Here is a 25721-nt window from a genome sequence, read left to right as displayed (position 1 = left end):
TTGTTTACCAAGCCTACACACTGCCTTCAAGACTCATTTGAAGTGTTTGGAGATGGTCTGGCTAGAATGTAGGAATCGCTCTTGGATAACACGATTTCGTTCGTTCTGACCAATTGTTAGCAAAAATATACAAACTTGCTCTTGGACAATTAGATAATGTGAGTGTTCCAGTTTATCATATACCTTAAGGGCATGTTTGATTGGGTGGATTAGAGCATGGGATTAGGATTATTAATCCGTGGGCCCAATTATCCTATGTTTGTTTTAATATTTTGGTTTATGATTATTAATCCAATGGATAATTAATTCAAAAAATTTATAGGATTATTAGTAATGGGGTAGGGGTGTGATTATTAATCCAATGGATATTAATCCAATTGGATAGTGAATACTACACTAATTTAATAGTCTTGTGAATCAAACATGACCTAAGTGCCTCATACAAACTAATAAATACATCTGGTTCCATTCTAAAATTTTCCTTGGACCTTGTTTCATGGCTATTCAATATTTCTAGCACGTAGTCATGTCCTTGTAATATGGACGTTCGGCATGGTCTAGGTTGAAGGTAAGTATTACAATATTCATGTAGTGCTACACACACCAGAAATTATATATTTTCATCGTCACTGTCTGAGTCAAAACTCAAATCAAGAGCATGCATCGGCTCCATATATATCACTGTGATATTGTGTTGACCCCTTAAAAACAAAAGTATTAGTGATAATGAAAATTCATGAAAATATGGTCACATAAGAATTTTTTATTTTTATTTTTTAATTTTTTTCAGTAGCAATACTTGCAATCTTTATTTTTATTTTTATTTTTATTTTTATTTTTCAATTTTTTTCAGTAACAATAAAGGGGCTTTTCACACAAGTATTAGTCTTTTTTTTACTGATATGTTAGAATGGTCCTAGCAATGCTTGCAATCTTCATTTCGATGTTAGCTTATATACTCAAAATTACTATTATGAAGCATATAGCCCAACTGAAAAGTGAAGATGGAAAGTGGAAATATGTTTATTCCATTGTAGAATAAAAGGTCATAGCAAAGCTACTTTTCTTTATTGGTTGAGAAATTATTCAACAATACTCTTGTGGGATTCAACTAAAAAATTGAATGTAATGATATAAAGAAATTGATTCTTCCCATGCCATTATTTTTATTTTTATTTTTATTTTTATTTTTATTACTACTAGAGACAAATGTAGTGGAACCTAAATACCATGGAAAATACCAAATTTTTGAACCCAGATATATCTTTATTAATGTGGGCCTTTATGTTTGTCTAGTGTAGTAAGAAAATATTTGGAATGACTACCAACAAGCATTATATAGGAGAAGATCATACATACCTTTGGAATCCTAAAAAAACAAATGTAAATATGGTCATACATACCTTTTTCAATTGTTGACAATGCAGAAGCTTTGTTGGACTCTTGATAGAAAAAATACTTGGAATGACTACCAACAAGCATTATATAGGAGAAGATCATTGAATATAACAGTAGCATTCAAGTTGGGTTGTTAGTGTTCAATACTTCAACTGCCCATAAACTCCCATTGTAATAGCATTCAAGATAATTGAATATAGTTGTAGCATTCATTGAATATAGTAGTAGCATTCAAGTGCATTGTCAACAATTTTATATCTACCCATCAACTCACAATGTAATAACATTCAAGATAATTGAATATAGCTGTGGCATTCATTGAATATAGCAGTAGCATTCAAGTGCATTGTCAACAATTTTATATCTACCCATCAAGAGCAATGTAATAGCATTCAGTACAACATTAAAAACATGCTGCATACACCCAACTCTGTTTCCATAATAAATAATTCTGAAACAAATAAAATAAAATAAAAAGTACAATACACTACCAAATATTATCCAACATTTTGAAAACATTAAAACATCCATACGAACTAACATTTTTTAACTACCAAATATTATCCAACATTACTAGTAAATAAAACAACACAAACACATACCTGTCACAACCCAAACCCGCCCCCATAGGTTTAGCGTCGTAACCGGCCAGTAATCCTTGGATTACCAAAGGCCTCTTGACATAATAGCATATAGTTAGGGGCTGCGGAAGCAATTATTCAAAACATACGAAGTCCATTGAGCTGTGAAGACATACATGGAACTGAAAACCTTAAACTTTATATACATACAAGTGACGCCATAGGTATAGTATTTACACGTCACTTTCAAGTACATACAAAAGGCGAACTTGTTCATAAGAGAAAAGAAACAGTCTTATACATTCACATTGACACAACCACAATACATGACTTGATCTGGAACCTCCTCATGAGGCGCAAAGGGGTGGCTGACGAACACAAAATACCCCAGGCATCATCTTAAGCCTGATCACGAGCATACTCATCTACATACATAATAAATAACCAGTGAGCGGAGGCCCAGTGAATAATATCAAAGTAGAGGGGTAAATGAATGATATCCCATATCTGTGGCTGAAACTGAAACTGAAACTCACATTCATATTTTCATTCTGAGCATATATAGAATTCAGAGTTCATGCTTAGTCTTACATAATATATCTATCAGCGCTGACAGATCACACACAGAATATTTTAAATTATACTTGTCAGTTCTATATAAGAACCTCCGGCCGTGTAAGAATAACTTGTCAGTCCCATAAAGGAACCTCCGGACTAGAAACTTGTAAACTTGTCAATTCCACTTACGAACCTCCAACCGGGTATAGATAGCTTGTCAGTCCCATAAGGAACCTCTGGTACCGGGAACTTGCATATACTTGAATCATAGCATAATGTCATAAGTGCTTGTTAGACTTGGACAATCATTCATTGCATAAAACTTGACATTTCATAGAACAGTTCTTAGTCCATGAGCGGAAAATAATTTACTTGAACATAGCTTTACTAAGTTATTACTCACAGATAACTGGTAGCTCCAAGTAGACGGCAAAGTGGGCAATTCAGCTAACCTGAGGCGCGTGACCTACATAACATAGCAGATTCATGCATTGAAACACACACTCGGATTGTACATAACTTATTTCATTTGTTCTTAGTGTGTTTTTAGCCCTTAACCTCATTATGGTGTCTTAATTATGGCCTAGGAATGCCTAGGATAGAATAAGGATGCAAAAATGCACTTGAAAACATTTTTTAAATTTTGCTGGAAACAGGGTCCACGCTCGAGCGTGGCTTTCCTCGCTCGAACGGACATGCAAAAAGTAAGGGTTCGCTCGAGCGTGACTTCCTTCGCTCGAGCAGACTGTAAACTTGGAAAAAGTACTGGTTACTTGTTTTTCACGCCCGATGGACGCTCGATCTCCGCTCGAGCGTAAGACTTAAACCCTCGCTCGAGCGTGACTTCTGTCGCTCGAGCGTGCTGCAAACACATGAACTTCTGGGTGCATGCATTTCACGCTCGAGCGTGCCTCAGGTCGCTCGAGCGAAAGTGCACACACTCAGAGTGCTCGCTCGAGCGTGAATTCAAATTCTGGAATTTCCAGATTTGATCTCCAAGCTTCAAACTCAAGCTAAACACTTCAAAACTCAATATTTTGGGCCAAAACTCTGGGAAACATTAAGGAATTCATAAAACATCATGATTTAAAGATTATTTCATGGAATCAAGGCCCGAAAAGATGGCAAGTGCCTAAGAATCCATCTTGAAATGGAAGAACATGATGTAATTATGCCATGCCTGTATTCATTTGAATTCATGACTTCCAAAACATGATCACATGAGATATTCTTTCCCAAAACATGGTGAATTCTTAGATTACAACTATAATATGAACATGCATGTGAGAATTCTCATGAAAACAACTTCAAAACTTCATGGTATGGACATGCATGCATGGTACAGCTTAATTTTCCTTAATCCCATCTCAATTCTTGCATCAATCAACATAATTCTCTTGAATTCTTGTAGAAGTGAGTCAAAATGAAAGTTTAAGGGATGTAAGACCTACCTAAAGTTCCCAATTCTTGAACTCTTGGTGAATCCTAGCTCAATTCTCCATTTGCCCCTTATTTGCCTAGTAATTCTTCTTTTTCTTTCTTGAGATCACTCTCACTCCCTAATTCTCTCTCTCACATTTTTACCTCTTGGAGGCTCAAAGATGATATGAAAGCAAAAGGCTCAAAATGAGGTGTATAAGCCTTATGTAGGCTTAAGTAGAAGTATAATTAAATAAGGCCAAATAAATATGCATTAAATTAATCTAATTTAATCGTTCCAAATCGAATTTCAATTAAACCTACCATAAAATTCTAAGAATCTCAATTAACACATAAATCAAATCAATTTCTAGATCGGATGCCGATAAGGCCTTCAATTCGCAAACCGAACGAAAAACATGAATAGATCTTTCTACGTTAAACAGATATAAACACTATGATGCAACGCATACATGCAATTTACTCCAGAATTTTACCTTAATTACTAATTAGGCATAATTAATCATGGATTAACGTTAATCAGGGATTAGGGTTGTTACAATACCACACTAAGCTTGAACTCTCTAAGAATAACTTTCAAAGATTAAGGACCCAGTCCCTCGTTACCAGTAGACATATCAACAAATACCTCCCTTATTATGGGATTCGATGCAAGCTTGTTCACAGCTTTAGTGTAAGTAGGCGCAGGAATTTCCTCCACGACATGCAATAGTGCCATGCACTCTTTCAGTAATGAACGTGAGGCAGTAGAGCCACCTTCAATTGAACCACTGTCATCGCCAACATTAGTAATTGAAGGACTTGTCAATCACTTTTCCATTAGGTCTACCTTCCTCTTGCTATTTTCACTCATTTCTTTGAGTGCTTTAGAAATATTAGCTTGAAAAGAGCTCATCTTCTTACTCTTTTTACCTACCATTTTGCTCTTGCCCTTGCACTTGCCCTTGCCCTTGCCCTTGCCTTGGCCATCTCCATTGTCATTATCACTATTAATTTGCAATGCATCTAAGTCCTCATTCTTTACCTTAAATTCAGGATCAGAACTAGCACTACTTTTAGAAGGTGATTTGGTGGAAGGGTGAGCTAGTTTACCAGTTGCGGATGTGTCTCCCAAACGTCATCCGGTGCAGTGATAGTAAGCCGCTGGCTATCCCAACCAACACCAGTATGCTTTAGTAATGGTGTAAATTTGTTAAACATAATACGCAGCTGATTATATTTGTTTTGAAGCTGGTGTGCGTTATACTGGTATTGGGTTTTTGTGTTCATTTGATCTCTCAACCTGTCCAAGCTTGTTTGGTGAATGTCCAAGTTATTTTACTACTCTTGGTTTTCTCCTTCTCATCCATAAGGGTAATGAGAATAGCCTCATTTGCCTGAGGCCATGGACCACTGTTTCCTCTACCAACTTCAACAACATCATCATCATCATCAATGGGGAGATCATTGTGTACTGTTGTTGCCATTGCCTAAATATGTATATTTATTCATAGATAAATATTTTTGAAAAAAATGTAAGTCAAATAAAATGAAGAGGCATTGAAGAACAAGTACCAGTTACTTGAAGAGGCCTAAATATGTATATTTATTCATAGATAAAATGAAGAAGATCACATCACCATAAATTGAAGAAGCCTAAATATGTATATTTATTCATAGATAAATTCAAACAAGAGGCATCGAAGAACAAGCACCAGTTACTTTTGATCTAATTTTCTAGATCTACCTCAAGCAGTAGTTACTTTTGAATAAAATGAAGAATAACAGTTATAATATCATTAAAATGAAGAATATCATTAAAATGAGCTTCAGCCAACAATATCTTTTAAATCCTTATCATGCACTCCAAATTTAAAATGAAGAAGAAGATCTGTAGATTAAAATATCTTTTAAATCCAAATTAGCTTCAGGCAACAATATCATTAAAATGAAGAAGATCTGCAGATTTAAAATGAAGAATAACAGTAATATGTTCTTAAAAAAAAAACAAACAAACAAACAAGCACACAAACAAATTTACATGGATCTAACATAGATCTACAAACAACCATGGCGAAATAGATTTGCAGAACAGATTTGTGGTTCGGAAATTTTGCAGAACAAAGAGAGAGAGAGAGAGAGAGAGAGAGAGAGAGACTGACCTGAGACTGAGATCAATGTGGTTTGGAAATTTTTCAAAAGATCTGCAAAACAGATTTGTTGTTTTAGAAAAAAAATACCATGGCAGCTCGGTGAAACACAGAAAAGAGGGGGAGGAGAGAGAGAGAGACCTGAGATCGATTTGGTTGGAAGATCTACGAAGATCTGTAGATTTGCAACATTAGTAATGTTTTAGAAAAGAAAAAAAATTCGAAACTTGGTGAACATAGAGAAGAGAGGGGAGACAAAGAGAGAAGGGAGGGAGAGAGAGAAGAGAGAGACTAACCTAATTTGTTGAAGTTTTAGTCAACATGAAGTAGAGGAAGATGATAAGATTTAGATACAACTTTTATTTTACCGTTGGGAGAAAATAAATTGAATTCGGGTGCTCCGAAGATTTGAACCATGGTCATTATGCCGACAACTAAGTTACTGTAGCTCCATTATAGTAACTTCTGCTACAGTGCCAAATTTATAAACCAATGAAAACACTTTTTTTCAGTTTACATTTTTTGGGTCAAATTTATAAACTGAGAACTAGTATTATAAATAAAAAATTTACCAAACAAGTTTTTAGCATAGTTTTAAAAATTTTTGTAAATATAAACTGAAAATTGAAAACAAAATGGTTACCAAACAGACCCTAAACATTTACATTATGACCAATTATTTAATTATGATTTTTTTTTTTGATGCCCAGAACAGTCCCAAGGTAGGGCCCTTAGGATCCACCCTTACAAGCCAAACTAGAGGAAGTTAGCCAATCCATCTAAACCGTCGGACTTCCACTTGAGTAGTAGGGGATTCGAACCCTGATCAGTAAGGAGGTGAGTAAACTCCCTTACCAACTAAGATGACTTCTTGGTGGTAAATTATGAATAATTAATTTCTCATTGTTACCTATATTATATTGTTATAAAAGATTTCACATGTTACTTTTTGTGATATCTTATATATGTCAATATCTACATATATAAATATATTAAAAAAATATAAATGTAAATTTATATATGTTAATGTATTCATAAATTGTTAATCTGTAATGCTATATTACCACTGAATACTTTAATTTTCTAATATGTATCGTTTTAGTAATATAGTTATATTTGTTAAGAAAAAATTGTGAAATTGTGTATTGTTCTCCTATCAACTTATGTTCAATATATATATATATATACATATCACACAAACAAGTGTTAACAACAGACATTTTCAATAACAAATCAAAATTTTGCAAAACATCTTTATCACGACAATAATTGTACTTTTTTTTCCTCATAGAAAAAATCACATTATTGAGGGAAATTTTTTTTTGAAATTCATAACAATATGATATCATCTCAAACTCTTATTCATCAAAATATTTTTATTACAATGAGTTATAATGATGAGTAAGAAGAAAAATAAAAAGATGGAAAAACAAAAATTACAAAAGATCTATGACAACATACTCTCTAAGCAAAGTTAGACGAACTGAAGTATGAATTGTCCTATCTGTTGTGAAATTCAAGAAAAACAATGTACTTCATGCACACATTTTAGTCAAATTATAAGAAAAAAAAATCAAATGTTACCCAAACATTATCGCAGCAATTCAATGATACAAAAAATAAGTACATCAAATAAAAAGTTTCGATCAATTTTTGTTATATGTTGATTCTTACAGATGCCATAATAAATTATGTAACTTGACAGTTTCATGAAAGTGACCCTGCAAACACTTATAAGTATGGATCCATAAACATTGTGAAAATAATTATGAAATTCTCATATCGATCGAAATACAAAGCTACAATATCATTCCATTTTCTTAAAAAAACTATTCCACATTTCTACGTAAAATAAAAATATACTAATGATTAATATTGTATTTTTCATCATGCAAGATATTCGTAGCATAGAAAGCGAGACTCAATAACTCTTGATGTATAAAAATATATTATATATTGATATTAACGCATTCTTACACCAATAGTATGCAAATAATATGTAATAGTGGGTTTAATGAATTTGTATTATGAGATAAACTATTAAATCAAATTGTGTAATTAATTTCATACTTTCAATTATATTACATGTACGGATTATGAAAAAGTAAAGTGAAAAGTTGATAAAAAAATATTTGTGTAATACTATATATTTAAAGGACTTGCTTATTGTTTATTGTTTAAAATAAGATTGTGATCTTAATAATCTAGCTATAAATTAATGTTTATGTTTATAAAATTTCTTATTTATCATTTAAATTCTTCAGTCGAGTATGTAATAATTTCTTACTTAGTTGTATTTTGAATATAGATTAATTTATCCATACAAGTCTCAATACTTTGTATATATATCGCAGACTAATTTAAGAGACACGCATAATACAATATTAATAGTTGATAAAAAAAATCATGTATCACGTGCAACACACATTTCCAACCACTAAGTATAAAAAAAGAGTAGAAGACCTTGTCCTGTGTTCATTGATACACTTACAATAAACTGGTTTCATGCTTTCAAATCCCACACTAATTTGTTTATATTATTTCTATCATTCCACTTGGAAATATTGTCAATTATGATTCAGTTTAACTGTTGAATTCCCATATTTATCTTTTTAGACTCCAATCCAAATCTGAAATATCACTAGTTTAAGTGATCTTAGACTCAGTGAAACATTAGAATCAAGTCATTCAATGGTCTAAGCCCCCTACATTATTTTGTATTTTGCCCAATATTGGTTGAGAGCCAACCTTCGCAAGAAGAAAATGAAAATGTAAGACCTTTACTCATATTTTTATTTGATGTGACCCATTAAAAATGATTAAAAAGATTAATAATTTAGTGGTCTGTATAATAAAGTAATTAGAGGGTTAAATTGAATGTCACATTTTCTTTTTTTCTTTTTTCTTTTTTTATTAACGAAAGTTAATAATTAATTTTTAAATTAGTATTGTAGGAGAGTTTAACTCAAACCCTCTCTTTACAAGAACTTAAGACTTGTCTCTTAATTTTACTTTTATGAGTGAAATTCAAGACCTTCTTTTAATAACCAAAAAACTAGGCACATAAGTTACCACCCGTTGATTGAATGTGACACCTACTAGTGATAATGAATCAAAAAGGACATAAAAATGGAGGAAAATGATTCACTTGCTGTCCATCAAAAGGGATTCTCTTTATAGTGATAAATAAATTTGTAGGGCCTACAACAAATCAATTATAGTGATAAATAATTTTGTTCATTCACGTCATGTGATAGGTCGATGAACAAAATTCTCTTTATTTTTGTTGGTTATTTCCCGTCAAACTGTTCTAATCAACTAATTTATTATATTTTGTTAAAACCATCACTGAAATAACTAATCATTGATTGACTAAAAGATAAAACTGGAGCCATATTATGAGAGTTTGATTTTGTCCATTCACCTACAATTTGTTTGGGAATTAACTAGTTAGTATTCTTTTTATTTTTTACAAAAGGATGTGCACAATGATATAGAGGTAATATGATCCAAATACGATAATGTAATCCAAAAAAGTCAACCTTTGCTAAAAAAAGTCAAGAAATCACTAAGTCGTTTGTTATCTTTTAAAAAAGTCAAATATCACATCAATTTATTTTATTCATTAAAACGTAATTTTTTTAGTAACTTCCCAAATTTATTGACTTTTTCAAAAATTAAAAAAAACCCAAAAAAAACAAATAAGCTAATTTGATAAATTTATATATATATTTTTACTTTTTCTAAAGACATTTTAGCATAAAAAAATTTAGCCAATAAGCTTTATTATTAATAAATAAACTCAATTGTAAGTAGGGGTGGACAAACCTCGAGTCCGGCCAAGTTCGTTTTGAAATTGCACTATATAGAAGGGGAATATATGTCATCTCAAGCCTAATTCAATTTGACATTAGGCAAAATTTAGTTATCTCAAACCTAAACTTGAAATAACTTCTAAATCCCGAATCGGCCCACTTACCCCAGTAATTATGAGATATTAATTTTTTATTTTTTATTTTTATCTTGAAGGGATATTAAATTATTTAAATCCTCTTAATTATTATTTAAATTTGAAAAATTAACAAAAATTTAATAGTAAAATAAATATAGTCTTTTAATAAATATTTTAATCTAAACTTTAGAAAGAAGTATGTGCTTTTTTGTCTTTACATTTTTTCTACTTTATTATAGCTAAAAGAATATAAAATTGCAATTAATATTCTATAAATGGATAGGATGGGTTGGGTTGTGCTAAAATTCCTTATCTCAAGCACAACTTAAATATTAAATAGGTATGAAATCTTAGTTTAGCTTTGTCCGATAAACTAAATATTTTTTTGAACTCCACAAATATTAAGTTAGGTTGGGCGAAATGAGCAAACGGACCATGGCCACCCCTCATAAGATGAAGGAAGAAAATCAGACTTATGAGCCCACTTTTCTAATGTTTAGTCAATCAATGATGGGTCATTTTAGAGATATTTTGAAAAAAAGAAAAAGAAAAAAAATGACCCCAGAATAAAACAGCCCATGTGGAGTTGTAGGGAAAAGGAAAAAGACATTGTAGATTTTTATTCATTGAGATCAGATTTGCTCATGGTACAGAAGAGGATAACCATTCTTTATAGTCCAGTGCTTGAGAGAATATAAATTTTTCTCTTAAAATATGTATACTTCTATTGATGGTGTGATATGCTTTTTCTATTAAAGTGGAATAATTGACTTGCGATGATGCCAGACAAAGACTCTATAAAATCTTTAACGCGAAATTACAAAAGAAATCTCATAGTTTGAGGGAAAAATTATTCATAAATCCCATTTTAATAAATGTTGCTCTAGTTAGTCCTAAGTGTTTTTTCTTAAACCAATTAATCCTTTTTATTTTTGGTATGATATATGTTTTTGATATATTGTATATAGAGTTTACATTTTTACCCAATCTCTCCAATTGAAGTTAAACAAAATTCAAAACCCACCATTGAACAACATCATCAACATCAACATCCGAACCCTTGATTCCAGATCGGAGAAGAAGGTGATCGGCGGAATTGAGGATCAACATCAACCTCAAAAACATCATCAACATCAACCTCAGAAATCTCCCGATCGGCGGAATTGAGGATCGTGGAAGCATCGCGACTCGGATCAGAGGAGAATTGAGAGGGGAAAGAATTGAGGAAGTCTTCGGAGTCGGAGGGGAGGTAGAGATCGTCGAAGGTGAAATCAAGGTCGTCGAAATCGGCGTTGAAGGGTAAGGCAAGATCGGAGAAGAAGGAGTCAGACAAAAAGGCGGAGTCAAGGGGTGGGATTGCGAGGGCATCGAAGTCGGTAGGGATAGGGTTTGGAGGGATGAGATCGATGGTGGCCGATTGGTCCGCCATTGCGAGGGTTTCCAAAACACGTCGGAGTTGAGAGAGAGAGAGAGGTGATTGTGGGGGCCTCGAATTCGAAAACGAAGGTGATTGAGAGAGGTTAGTGTCACGACCCCAAACCGCCCCTAGTAGTTTGGTGCTGTGATGGCCAGTAATCCGAGATTACCGAAGGCCAACTTTCAAAATTCACACACAATCAGAGTATAAATATATGGGGCTCACAAGTACGGAAGCAATTCATACAAATCAGATTAGTCCATAGGAGCTGTGCTTAAGTCAAATGAAATAGCAAACATCTTCACATGGGTTACAACTTAGTTACAAAAGAAGCAAAGTACAAATTACATCTTGATCAAAAGGCTTCTCAAGCCGACGTGTGCAAAATACAAATATTACAAGCCGAGAAGCATAATTTTCAAGACTGCCGACGTAAATACAAATCAAGCCGACATAACCAAAAATCCAAAACAAGCTCGCGAATCACATCTAGGCGTCATCGCCTTCTTGCTCATCACCTACATATATATAGAGAGGGCGAGCTTGGATACTCAGTGAATGATATAGATAATAAAGGGGTTTGCATGAATAATAGCCGAAGTCTTTTCAAAACAATACATGTCAAAACTTTACATAACAAGGGATGGACCTCGTCCATCTAACAAATCTTCAAAGTTGCAAGGGATGCTTACTAGCATCAACATATTACATATGATGACATTCCGGACAAACAAACCCACGCGGTAAACCGTCAGTGGCAAAACAAAACAAAGCAAGGGAGATATCTCAAACAAGGGTGCCACAAAAGTTTAGAGTCTTCTAGCACAAAGGACCTATTTTACAAAGGCCCGTAGCCTCCTAACACGAGGGAACTGCGAAAGTTTAGAGTCCTCCAGTACAAGGGACTTTCAAAACAAGGTGTGCTGCGAAAGTTTAGAGTCCTCCAGCACAAGGGACTTTCCGAGGAGATCATCAAAACAAGATAATGCTTGATATACAAAATAGGGACAATCATTCATGCTTAACAAATACTTTTCAAAACAAAGCAAAGCAAAGCAAAGTTCATCAAAACATTGATAACATAGCTTTATTAAAAATACCACTCACATAGTTCTTCGAACGTCGGGGTCAAGGCAAGTCCCAGTCCTACAAACACATGGCAAAGTCTATTGAATGCACTTCTCAAAACAAGTCTTGCATGCATGCAAATGACGTCGGCATTCTTCAAAAACTAAGTCAAATCAAATCAAAACTCAGTTTCTTATCGCTGGAAAATAAGCTGGGCAACCACCAGGTCTAGGCCGAGGTCCCACACCTCCTTGCCGAGGTGTGGCCTCGATGGCCACAGTCGAGGAAATGAAGTCGAAAAAATCTGGGTTTCCCTCTCTTGAAGAACATGACGAACATGAAGAACATGAACATGAGGAAGATGGATGCAAAGATTAAAACTTGCTATTACAAAATCTGAGATTTCATGCTAAGAATCCGAAATCATGGACCTGGGTACCCATATTCGAGGATCTTACGAAAACAAACACAAAAACATGGTTCTAGATGCAAACTTTCGGATCAAAACAAGACTTTTCTTCAAGAACACATGAAAACCATTTTCTCTTTCTAAAACCAGCTTTAAATCAATGCATGACATGCAGAGCAGGTTTGCTCGTGCAATGCAGCTAGATGATCAATAAGAACAATAAGAGTAGTTTAAGATTCTAACCTCAAAACTCGAATCTAACGGTTCAAGCTCCAACGATCAAGCTTGGAAGTTCACTCTCTCTTACTCAAAACTTCCTCTTCTCCTTCCTAGAGCCTCTCTCTCTAAAAGACAAGATTTGATACCAAAATGATATGTTTTCTCGACAGTCACTGACCTAACCCTCTGCTGGGACACGTGGCATCGGCTGAATGGCTCTACTCAAAAAGGTGACTGACTTGACAAGACAAGACCATGACAAAGTGTGTTCAACAAGCTAGACGGCAAGAGCACTCCTTCAAGTGATGATCTCGGCTAAGGGCAAAGCTTCGGCAAGTAGGGTGACAACGACATTGGCTTGGAGGGACAACACTTGACTAAGCTGTGCCACACCTTGGCCTAGATGTGCCACACCTCGGTCTGGGTCATACCATTCCAGGAACAAAATCACTAGGGTGCAAGGATAAACATCTCGGCCTAGATGATACACATCTCGACAAATATGCCAGGGTGAAGATGGAGGCCAACCGAAGTGGTTACAAGATAGTTCTAAGTGTAGAAAGGTTCCACGGTGTCTAGGCTTAAGATGACCTCGGCAACACACCAGGCAAGAACAAAGTATGCAAGAAACACTCAAGTAAAACAAGATAAGATTTGCAAATACACATAACAAAACAAGATCATACATATATGTATGCAAGTATGACTAAGTTGAAGTGAGGGTTGTTACATCCTACCCCCCTTAAAGAAGTTTGGTCCCCAAACTTGAATTACCTTGTTCCAAAAACAATTCTGGATGTCGGACTTTCATTTCCTCTTCCATTTCCCATGTAGCATCTTCACTGTAATGCTCTTTCCATTCAACTTTCACCATTGGTATCGACTTACTGCTCAACTGTTTCACCTGCCTATCGACAACCCGTATCGGCTTCTCTTCGTAGCCTAAATCTTTATTAATTACAATTCCGAAATAGTCGATCACATGTAGTGGATCTCGAATATACTTCCTCAATATCGAAATATGAAACACATTATGGACTTGGCTCAATCTTGGCGGCAAAGCAAGTCTGTAGGCAGCGAGGTTAACCTTCTCAAGAATTTCAAAAGGCCCGATGTAACGAGGTGCTAACTTACCCTTCTTCCCGAATCTTGTAACTCCTTTCATTGGCGAAATCTTTAGGAACACATGGTCCCCGACTTCAAATTCCAACTCTTTTCTTCTCTGGTCGGCATAACTCTTCTATCGACTCTGTGCGGTTTTGATTCTTTGCTGAACGAGCTTAATCTTCTCGGTTGTTACTTGAATTAACTCGGGACCAAGCAGAGCTTTGTCTCCTACCTCGGTCCAACATATTGGCGACCTGCACTTCCTTCCATACAACGCTTCATACGGCGCCATGCCAATGCTAGCTTGATAACTATTGTTGTAGGTAAATTCCACCAATGGCAAATGTACTCCCCAACTTCCCTAGAGGTCCAATACACATATTCTAAGCATATCTTCAAGTGTTTGAATCGTTCTCTCTATTTGCCCATCAGTCTGGGGATGAAAACCTGTGCTAAACCTCAACTAGGCCCCGAAAGCTCTTTGTAGGCTCTGCCAAAATCTGGAAACCAACTTCGGATCTCGGTCCGACACAATTGACATCGGCACCCCATGAAGTCTAACAATCTCATTCTCATATAACAAAGCAAGTTTATCGGCGTTGAAGGTGGTCTTAACAGGCAAGAAGTGTGCTGACTTAGTTAGTCTATCCACGATAACCCAAATCGAATCCATACCCTTTTGTGTCTTCGTCAAACCAACCACAAAGTCCATGGAGATGTGCTCCCATTTCCACTCAGGAATCGGTAAAGGTTGAAGAAGTCCTGCTGGCCTCTGATGTTCTGCTTTCACTTGTTGACAATACAGATACTGCGACACGAACTCGGCTATTTCTCCTTTCATATTCGGCCACCAAAACGTCTGCTTCACATCCTGATACATCTTGGTGTTCCCTGGGTGAACAGCAAACTTGGAACTATGAGCCTCCTGCAAAATTTTTCTTTTCAACTTTGGGATGTCGGCCACACACAATCTTCCTTCAAACTTGAGCACTTGATTTTCTATGGTGTACCCTGATCTCTGCTTTGCGATAATCTCATCGGCTACCTTCTTGAAGAATTCATCCTCCATCTGTCTTGCCTTTACTTCCTCAACAATAGTCGGCTCCACTACGATCGTCGTTAGACAAGCCAGATCTCCAACCATCTTTCTGCTCAAAGCGTCGGCTACGGTGTTAGCTTTACCTGGATGATATTGAATCTGCATATCGTAGTCTTTCAACAACTCAAGCCATCTTCTCTGCCTCATATTCAATTCCTTCTGAGTGAACAAGTACTTTAAACTTTTATGATCTGTAAAAACCTGACAAGAAGCTCCATACAAGTAGTGGCGCCAAATCTTCAAAGCAAATACCACGGCTGCTAATTCTAAATCATGGGTGGGATAGTTCTTTTCATGTGGCTTCAATTGACGAGAGGCATATGCTATGACCTTACCCCCTTGCATTAATACACAACCCAGACCCTTATGCGAAGCACCACTATAAACATGAAACTCTTCATTACCTGACGGTAGTACAAGAACTAGTGCTGTGACTAACCTTGTCTTCAACTCATGGAAGGCTGCTTCCCTATCCTCAGTCCATTCGTAAGCCGCTCCCTTCTTAGTCAGTTGTGTCAACGGAATTGCAATCCTTGAGAAATCCTTTATGAACTTTCTGTAGTAACCTGCCAATCCCAGAAAACTACGAACCTTGGACACATTGGTCGGCCTCGGCCAATTCATAACGGCTTCAATTTTACTAGGATCGATCGAAATACCATCTTCATCAATTACATGACCCAAAAATGAAATAGCGGAAAGCCAAAACTCACACTTGTTAAACTTAGCATACAATTTCCGATCCCTCAAAGTCTGTAAGGTAAGTCTCAAATGATCCTCGTGTTCAGCTTTGCCCTTAGAGTAGATCAATATATCATCGATGAAGACAACCACAAACTCATCTAAATATGGCTTAAGGACTCTGTTCATCAAATCCACAAATGCTGCAGGGGCATTGGTCACTCCAAAAGGCATTACTAAAAACTCGTAGTGGCCATACCTCGTCCGAAAAGCAGTCTTCTTAACATCCCCGGCTTTGACTCTAAGCTGATGGTAGCCCGACCTAAGGTCAATTTTGGAAAAGACTCGTGCTCCTTGCAATTGATCAAACAAGTCATCTATCCTCGGCAACGGGTACTTATTCTTAATGGTTACCTTATTCAGTTCCCGGTAATCAATACAAAGACGAAGTGTACTATCATTCTTCTTAACAAATAAGACGGGTGCTCCCCACGGTGAAGTGCTCAGCCTAATAAAACCCTTATCTAGCAACTCTTGCAGTTGAAGTTTCAATTCCTTAAGCTCGCCGGGGGCCATCCTATAGGGTGTCTTAGAGATGGGCTGGGTTCCCGCCATGATGTCGACAGTAAATTCTACCTCTCTATCGACCAAGTGACCAGGCAAATCATTTGGAAAGACGTCGGGGAATTCATTAACAACTGGGACGTCGGCTAACTCAACACTTCCATTCAAATTACTTAATATACTACACAGATAACCTTGACACCCTTTTTGGATCAACCTATAGGCTTTCATGGATGAGATTAAGTAAGGTGGGGATACTACTCCTTTACCCTGAAACGTGACCTCGGCTAGGTTTGGGGGTTTTAACGTGACACTTTTAGAAACACAATTGATGGATGCGTGATTTTCCACTAACCAATCCATCCCCAATATGACATCAAAATGAGTTATGTCCAATGGCATTAAATCAGCTAACAATTCAACATTCCCAATCACAACAACACATGCTCGATAGATGGATGCAACATTCATAGATCTCCCAGATGGAGTAGATACAGATAACACATAATCAAGGGGTTCTAGTTTCCTATTAATCTTCTCGGCAAACTTAGTAGAAATGAATGAATGCGTAGAACCCGAATCAATCAATACATATGCATTTTGAGAGCCAATTGAGAGTATACCTGACACCACTGTCTCAGCATTCTGAGTGTCTCCTGGTACCAGTGCAAAAACTCTGCCTTGCCTCATCGGTCCCTTCCCAACGTTACCTTTCTGTATGGAACCCGAGGTATTCTCATCTTTCTTACCATCATCAGCTCTTGTTTTTGGAAAGTCCCTCACAAAATGGCCTATTTCACCACACTCATAACAAGCTCCAGACGCCCGACGACAAACCCCGAAATGTGGCTTCCCATAACTTGAACATGTCGGCTTAGTTCCACTTTCCTGCCTTGGGTTGCTTGAACTGCCAACATTCGCTTTCTTCTTGGTACCAAATTGTGCTTGGTGATTGTCATAACTCTGTCTCTTCCTCTGGCTCTCTCTCCGAACTCTGATATCTGTTCAAGTTAGCTTCGGCCAGTATGGCTTTGTCCAGTACTCCGGCGTAAGTCGGCATGTTGAGCATGTTAACTCGACCTTGTATCGGTCCACGCAGTCCACTTTCAAACTTCCTAGCCTTCATATATTCATCGTTGATCATGTGGGGCGTATACCTTGCCAATTCGGTAAAGGCATAGTCATATTCAGTTACTGTTCTATTACCTTGAGTCAAAGTCTGAAATTCGGTAGCCTTGCGACCTCGAACACTTAAGGGGAAATGCTTGGTGTAAAACAACTCCAAAAATCGGGTCCAGGTCAAGTCTGGATTGCTTTCTCGAACCATCATCCACCATCTGCGAGCATCATTATCCAGTGTAAAGGCTGCTAATGTCACCTTCTGGGTGTCGGTGCTGGGAAAGATCTCGAGCAGCTTCTCCATTTCCAAAACCCACGCTTCGGCCTTCATCGGCTCTATACCCCCTTGGAATCTCGGTGGATTCATTTTCTTGAACTCCCTGATCAACGCTATTGTGCCGTCCCCATATAAGGCTGGCTGTGGGAGTACTTGTGGTACTGGAGGTGGTGAAGGTGGAACTGCATTTCGGCCGTTTGTCTGCTCGGTCTGAGTCGATGTAGCACTAGCGTACTGCTGTCTTGTCTGCCTTAACTCGCGGGCCAAACCTTCAACTAACCTTTCCAGTTTGTCCAATCTGTCCTCGGACTGATCTCGGCCAACTGGAGGTCTACCTCTCCTCATGATGCTATGAGTATGCAAAATGTGACTTTAAAACACAATGAACAAATAAACACGTAGGCAAGTAACAATTAAGCATGCCGAGACGATGCACACCTTGTTCACATAGCAAGCAATATGATGCAATCCTAACATCCTTCTAAGGGAAAATCCTAGGTTCTTTAGGACTCAAAGTGTGTGAATAACGTATACTAAGGAACTTGTGCTCTGATACCATTCTATCACGACCCCAAACCGTCCCTAGTAGTTTGGTGCCGTGATGGCCAGTAATCCGAGATTACCGAAGGCCAACTTTCAAAATTCACACACAATCAGAGTATAAATATATGGGCCTTACAAGTACGGAAGCAATTCATACAAATCAGATTAGTCCATAAGAGTTGTGCGTAAGTCAAATGAAACAGCAAACATCTTCACATGGGCTACAACTTAGTTACAAAAGAAGCAAAGTACAAATTACATCTTGATCAAAAGGCTTCTCAAGCCGACGTGTGCAAAATACAAATATTACAAGCCGAGAAGCATAATTTTCAAGATTGCCGACGTAAATACAAGTCAAGTCGACATAACCAAAAATCCAAAACAAGCTCGCGAATCACATCTAGGCGTCATCGCCTTCTTGCTCATCACCTACATATATATAGAGAGGGTGAGCTTGGATACTCAGTGAATGATATAGATAATAAAGGGGTTTGCATGAATAATAGCCGAAGTCTTTTCAGAACAATACATGTCAAAACTTTACATAACAAGGGATGGACCTCGTCCATCTAACAAATCTTCAAAGTTGCAAGGGATGCTTACTAGTATCAACATATTACATATGATGACATTTCGGAAAAACAAACCCACGCAGTAAACCGTCAGTGGTAAAACAAAACAAAGCAAGGGAGATATCTCAAACAAGGGTGCCACAAAAGTTTAGAGTCCTCTAGCACAAAGGACCTATGTTACAAAGGCCCGTAGCCTCCTAACACGAGGGAACTGCGAAAGTTTAGAGTCCTCCAGCACAAGGGACTTTCAAAACAAGGTGTGCTGCGAAAGTTTAGAGTCCTCCAGCACAAGGGACTTTCCGAGGAGATCATCAAAACAAGATAATGCTTGATATACAAAATAGGAACACTCATTCATGCTTAACAAATACTTTTCAAAACAAAGCAAAGCAAAGCAAAGTTCATCAAAACATTGATAACATAGCTTTATTAAAAATACCACTCACATAGTTCTTCGAACGCCGGGGTCAAGGCAAGTCCTAGTCCTACAAACACATGGCAAAGTCTATTGAATGCACTTCTCAAAACAAGTCTTGCATGCATGCAAATGACCTCGGCATTCTTCAAAAACAAAGTCAAATCAAATCAAAACTCAGTTTCTTATCGTTGGAAAACAAGCTGGGCAACCACCAGGTCTAGGCCGAGGTCCCACACCTCCTTGCCGAGGTGTGGCCTCGATGGCCACAGTTGAGGATATGAAGTCGGAAAAATCTGGGTTTCCCTCTCTTGAAGAACATGACGAACATGAAGAACATGAACATGAGGAAGATGAATGCAAAGATTAAAACTTGCTATTACAAAATCTGAGATTTCATGCTAAGTATCCGAAATCATGGACCTGGGTACCCATACTCGAGGATCTTATGAAAACAAACACAAAAACATGGTTCTAGATGCAAACTTTCGGATCAAAACAAGACTTTTCTTCAAGAACACATGAAAACCATTTTCTCTTTCTAAAACCAACTTTAAATCAATGCATAACGTGCAGAGCAGGTTTGCTCGTGCAATGCAGCTAGATGATCAATAAGAACAACAAGAGTAGGTTAAGATTCTAACCTCAAAACTCGAATCTAACGGTTCAAGCTCCAACGATCAAGCTTGGAAGTTCACTTTCTCTTACTCAAAACTTCCTCTTCTCTTTCCTAGAGCCTCTCTCTCTAAAAGACAAGATTTGATACCAAAATGATATGTTTTCTCGACAGTCACTGACTTAACCCTTTGCTGGGACACGTGACATCGACTGATTGGCTCTACTAAAAAACGTGACTAAGTTGACAAGACAAGACCATGACAAAGTGTGTTCAACAAGCTAGACGGCAAGAGCACTCTGGCAAGTGATGATCTTGGCTAAGGGCAAAGCTTCGGCAAGTAGGGTGACAACGACATCGGCTTGGAAGGACAACACTTGACTAAGCTGTGCCACACCTTGGCCTAGATGTGCCACACCTCGGTCTGGGTCATACCATTCCAGGAACAAAATCACTAGGGTGCAAGGATAAACATCTCGGCCTAGATGATACACATCTCGACAAATATGCCAGGGTGAAGATGGAGGCCAATCGAAGTGGTTACAAGATAGTTCTAAGTGTAGAAAGGTTCCACTGTGTCTAGGCTTAAGATGACCTCGGCAACACACCAGGCAAGAACAAAGTATGCAAGAAACACTCAAGTAAAACAAGACAAGATTTTCAAATACACATAACAAAACATGATCATACATATATGTATGCAAGTATGACTAAGTTGAAGTGAGGGTTGTTACAGTTAGGGTTTGATCACTCACCCCTCACCATTTAAATCCTAACCGTATCTTCACATCCAGAGTCAATTTCATATACCGGTCTGTAGGTAAGCAAATATGGTACACAAACACATCATTCTCTTTACTTATCCAGTTGAAGGGGCTATCAATCCTTCACTCCAACTAGCCATATTTGATGATGTTGACGATGTTTTGATGATGTTGCTGATGTTTGATGATGTTGAAGATGTAGTTGATGTTTGATGATGTTTGAAGATGTAGATGATGTTCACAATGTTGATGATGTTGATAATGTTCACAATGTTTGATGATGTTTGAAGATGTAGTTAATGTTGATGATGTTCACAATGTTGATGATGTTTGATGATGTTATTGATGTTTTGTTGAACTTTGAAGATGCAGTTGGAGTTGATGTTGATGATGTTGCTGATGTAGTTAATGTTGCTGATGTTCGGAAAAAGAGGGAAATCTTAAAAAGGCCTATAGTAAGCTTTTTTGGATATTTTTGTCATTACAACATCAGTAAAAACTTACATTTGTCCTCCATCAAAAAAAAATTACGTGTTAAATAAATGGGTATATACGTAATTAACATTCAAATAGGATTTATTAGTCTACAAAATAAAAGGTATGACCAAATGGTTTAACAAATTAAAATTTGGAATTTATTGGTATTTTGCCCTAGTTTGAGCCTTATAACAAAATAAATTTTTAATTTTTAATTTTATTAATTTAAATTCTAATTTTTTTATTTATTTTTAATTTAAACTATTTGTCTATTTTGGTTAAGTAAAATTGATATAAAAAAAATTATATGTCAGTCATTAAACTCAATGAAAATGATATTTTAAACATTTTATGTATATCTACATTGAGTTTAATAACTAAAATACTCGTTTTCCGTCTGCTTTACTTAATAACAATAGGCCAATAGTTTGAATTAAAAAGAAATCAAAAAATTAAGTTTAAATTGATAAAATTAAAAATTTAAGATTTATTTTATTTTATTTTATTTTTTTTAGAAAGAGGATTTATTTTGTTAAACGCTCAACCCTTGAGATTTTTTTTTTGTTTTTTTTTTCTTTTATAATTGTCCCAATCTTTAATTACGTCCACTAATATCAAAATAACTTCTCCTTTTCCTTATTGAGAATCTAACTTTTATTTAAAGTAAATTACACACTGAATCCTTTTGAGGTTTAGAGAAATTACAATATATTTTATAATTTTAATATAATTATACCAATTTTTTTTTAATTTTAAAAGTCATAACATTTTGTCCTATTTTATTGGAAAATTATCATTTTTTAGCAGTACCACTATTTTTTTTTTCTATTTATTTTAAACAAATTTAGAAATAAAAAACAAGTTAACGGGGCTAAAATTATATTTTTTATTCATGGTAGATATTTTTTAGAGGCTACTTAATTACAATTAGCTGGTTTTGATACAAAGTGGTCTTTTGACAGATAACAACATAAGGATAAAAAATAATGTAATTATAAAAGTTAACAATGTTAATATATATGTTATTGGAAGAGATGTGACTGTGAGTGTAATTACCCCAAAATTATGAAAGTATTTTTTTTTTTTTATGTCAAGGTAGGACATTCCAATTGTTAGTGTGTATATATATATAGTTATATATTGTTGATTGGTAGTGATTATTGTACCTGCCATGTTTAGTGTGTGTGTGATTGATACACCTTCCTACTTAGTGTAACCTTCTTATTTAGTGTACATTCTTTCCTCCTATAAATATAGGAGTCATTGTACTTGATTAAATACGATAACATATACAATGTTTTACTTTTCTCTCTACATTATTTCATCATGGTATTAGAGCAATAAATTTTCTCTTCACTTTTTTCTTTTGTTCATCACTAGAATACATAATGTTATTTCCGGTTCTTCCTTTTGGATACTGATTACATACTGTCAGGTTATTCTATTCAATATTTTTCCTCCAACCACACCATTATCTTGCTCGGAATCTCCTCACAATTCCAACACCACCACACCCATCGTCAAAGGGCCTCTCACGCGCCCTCACGTGCAACCTCTATCACCACGCATTACTGCCTTCTGTTGCCACTCACCAACGTGCCTCCATGCGCATCTCTATGAACACTGACGTCAGCCCTCAGTCGCCGCTCTACGCCAGCCGCTGCTCCACGCCAAGCCGACTGAGCTGACTGCCGTCATCCTCTTGCTAACCTACACTGCATACCCTCACTACCGTGCACCGTGCCTCTGCCTGCTATCGTGCGCCGCGCCTAGCTGACTCATGCTAACATTTCAGCTGACGTCAACCCACCTTCTGCTGCTGACGTCAGCCCTAGTTTGGCCCATTTCTTATTTTGGGCTATTTTCACTCATTTTTGGGCTGTATTTTGGTTGGTTTGGTCACTTTTCCATCTATTTTCGACCTTCCCAACTCACTGGTACACTCTATTTTTGTCAATTTTGCCACCAGAGTGCTGTTTTTATTTTATTTTATTATTTTTAGAGAATTCCACACCATCATGGATCGATCCAACTCTGCTCATCCTATTTCTGTAATTCTTGATAGATCTAATTATGTTCTCTGGGCCCAAGCCATGTCTGGATTTCTCAAAGGCCGAAAATTATGGCGCATTATTACTGGGGATGTGCCTAAACCTACAAAGGGGGCTGAGGAAACTACAACCAATTTTGCCAACCGCTTGGAAAATTGGGACATAAAAAATTATCAAATCATCACTTGGTTCCGCAATACCTTTGTCACATCTATCAGTCTTCAGTTCGGTCGCTTTCAATTTGACTCAGTTGCTACCCTTGCTAAAGATATTTGCGACTTTCTCAAAGAACGGTATCAAACTACTAGACTTTTACATCATTATCAACTTCAGAGTCACCTCCATCGCATACGACAGGAGTCTGGTCAGTCTATTAATGATTTTTTGTCTCAAATATATTCTGTCTGGGATCAGCTTGCTCTTTCTGAACCTACATGACCTTATTCTGAAGATACTGCTTTATTTATTGAGTATCGCAATCAGCAGTGGTTGGTTCAGTTTCTCATGGCTCTCACCCCTCATTTTGAGCTGGTATGTGCATCTCTCCTACATCGCACTCCCTTGCCTTCTCTTGAGCAAGCTATATCTGAGTTTCTATCTGAACTCATTTTGGTCCTTCCTCTACTCCACATACAAACTCCGTTCTAGCCACTCCTCAGATACGAAGTTCCTTTTCTCTCCCACAAACTCCTTAGTGCAGTTTTTTTCAAAATCATGGTCTCCCATCTGCTCATCTTCTGGTTCATTGTTCAGTTAGGTCTTGCAGCTACTGTGCCGACCATCTCCAACAAGATTGTTTTCGTAATCCATCACGTGCATCCTCTACTGGACCATCCTCTCGTGGATCTCATTCACGAGGACGTTCTCAGCATTTCGGAAATCAGTCTCAGTCTATGCCTGCTCATTGCACTACTGCTATTGCTTCTGAGGACTTCTCCTCTTCTGACCCTTTGGATCCTTCCACCACAGTCTTCTCTCAGATAGATGTTAAAACCCTAATTAAACAGTTTCTCTCCACTTCTGGTACTCCTCTTTCTACTGCTTTGTCTGTCACCTCAGGTACATCTTCCTGGTACTTTGATTCTACATATTGTAACCATATGACTTCTGACTCTACTATTTTTTCTTCTACATCTTCTTCCATACATACTGCTGATGGTTCTCTTATGTATGTGAGTTATATTGGTTCTGTCTCTACATCTCACCTGTCCTTATCACATGTCTATCTTATTTCTGCTCTCACTTTAAATGTTATTTCCATTAGTCAATTATGTGAACATGGTCTAATTGTCACATTTTCTGCTAATTATGTTCCAACCTCAATCCTTCATAATCACACACCCTACGAGCAATTGTATAGTACCTTTCCCTTTTACACTGCTCTTTGGGTCTTTGGGTCTGCATGTTTTGTTCTTCTCCAACCTCATGAACACACCAAACTAAAACCTCGTTCTCGTCTGTGTTATTTTCTTGGATATGGCATTGAACATAAAGGTTATCGGTGTTGGGATCCCATTTCTAAGCGTCTTTGTATCTCTCACCACATAGTTTTTTGGGAACATAAAATGTTTGCCTCCTTTTCTTCATTTCACTTATCTTCTCTAGCTTCCACTCTCCACTTTACTGATCCGTCTATAGATTTATTTCCTTATAATTTTGATGCAGGTCTTCATTCTTTAGACACGCCATTGCTTACGCTTGATCCCATCAAGCTTGTTCCCCCTAATGGTCCTCATGATGTCTCTTTGGCTTCCTCACCTCTTCATGAGTCTTTACCCTTTCCTATTCAGCCTTCTTCTTCTGGTCGTCCACAAAGGATAACACAACCTAATGTTTGTCTTCGTGATTATATTGTTGGTTCTACTGCCTTTTCTACTTATGAGCCTTCCTTCTATCGTGAGGCCTGTTCTAACCCTCTTTGGCAACAAGCTACACTATAAGGAAAGGGACTAAAAAACACGGAAGTTTTTGCGAAAGCGAGATTACCGTCGCAAAAAATGATTTTTAGCGACGGCGTTTTATACCGTCGCAAATAAGATCTTTAGCGACGGCATTTTACCGTCGGCAATAAAACTACACGGATAGGGATAAAAATACGGAAGTATTAGCGACGGCGTTTGTTGCCATTGCAAAAAAAAAAAAATTTTGTTGAGACGGCATGAGTTGGCTGTTGCAAATTAGTGGTTCATTTGCGACAGCAAAATGTCCGTCGCCAAAAAAGCTTATTAAAACGGCGTCGTTAGCTCTAATAAGTTATCACTTGCG

The sequence above is a fragment of the Camellia sinensis genome, chromosome 10 (genome assembly GCF_055761805.1).
Source record: "Camellia sinensis isolate YWXY chromosome 10, ASM5576180v1, whole genome shotgun sequence".
NCBI lineage: Eukaryota > Viridiplantae > Streptophyta > Magnoliopsida > Ericales > Theaceae > Camellia > Camellia sinensis.
This window is presented reverse-complemented; position numbering follows the sequence as displayed.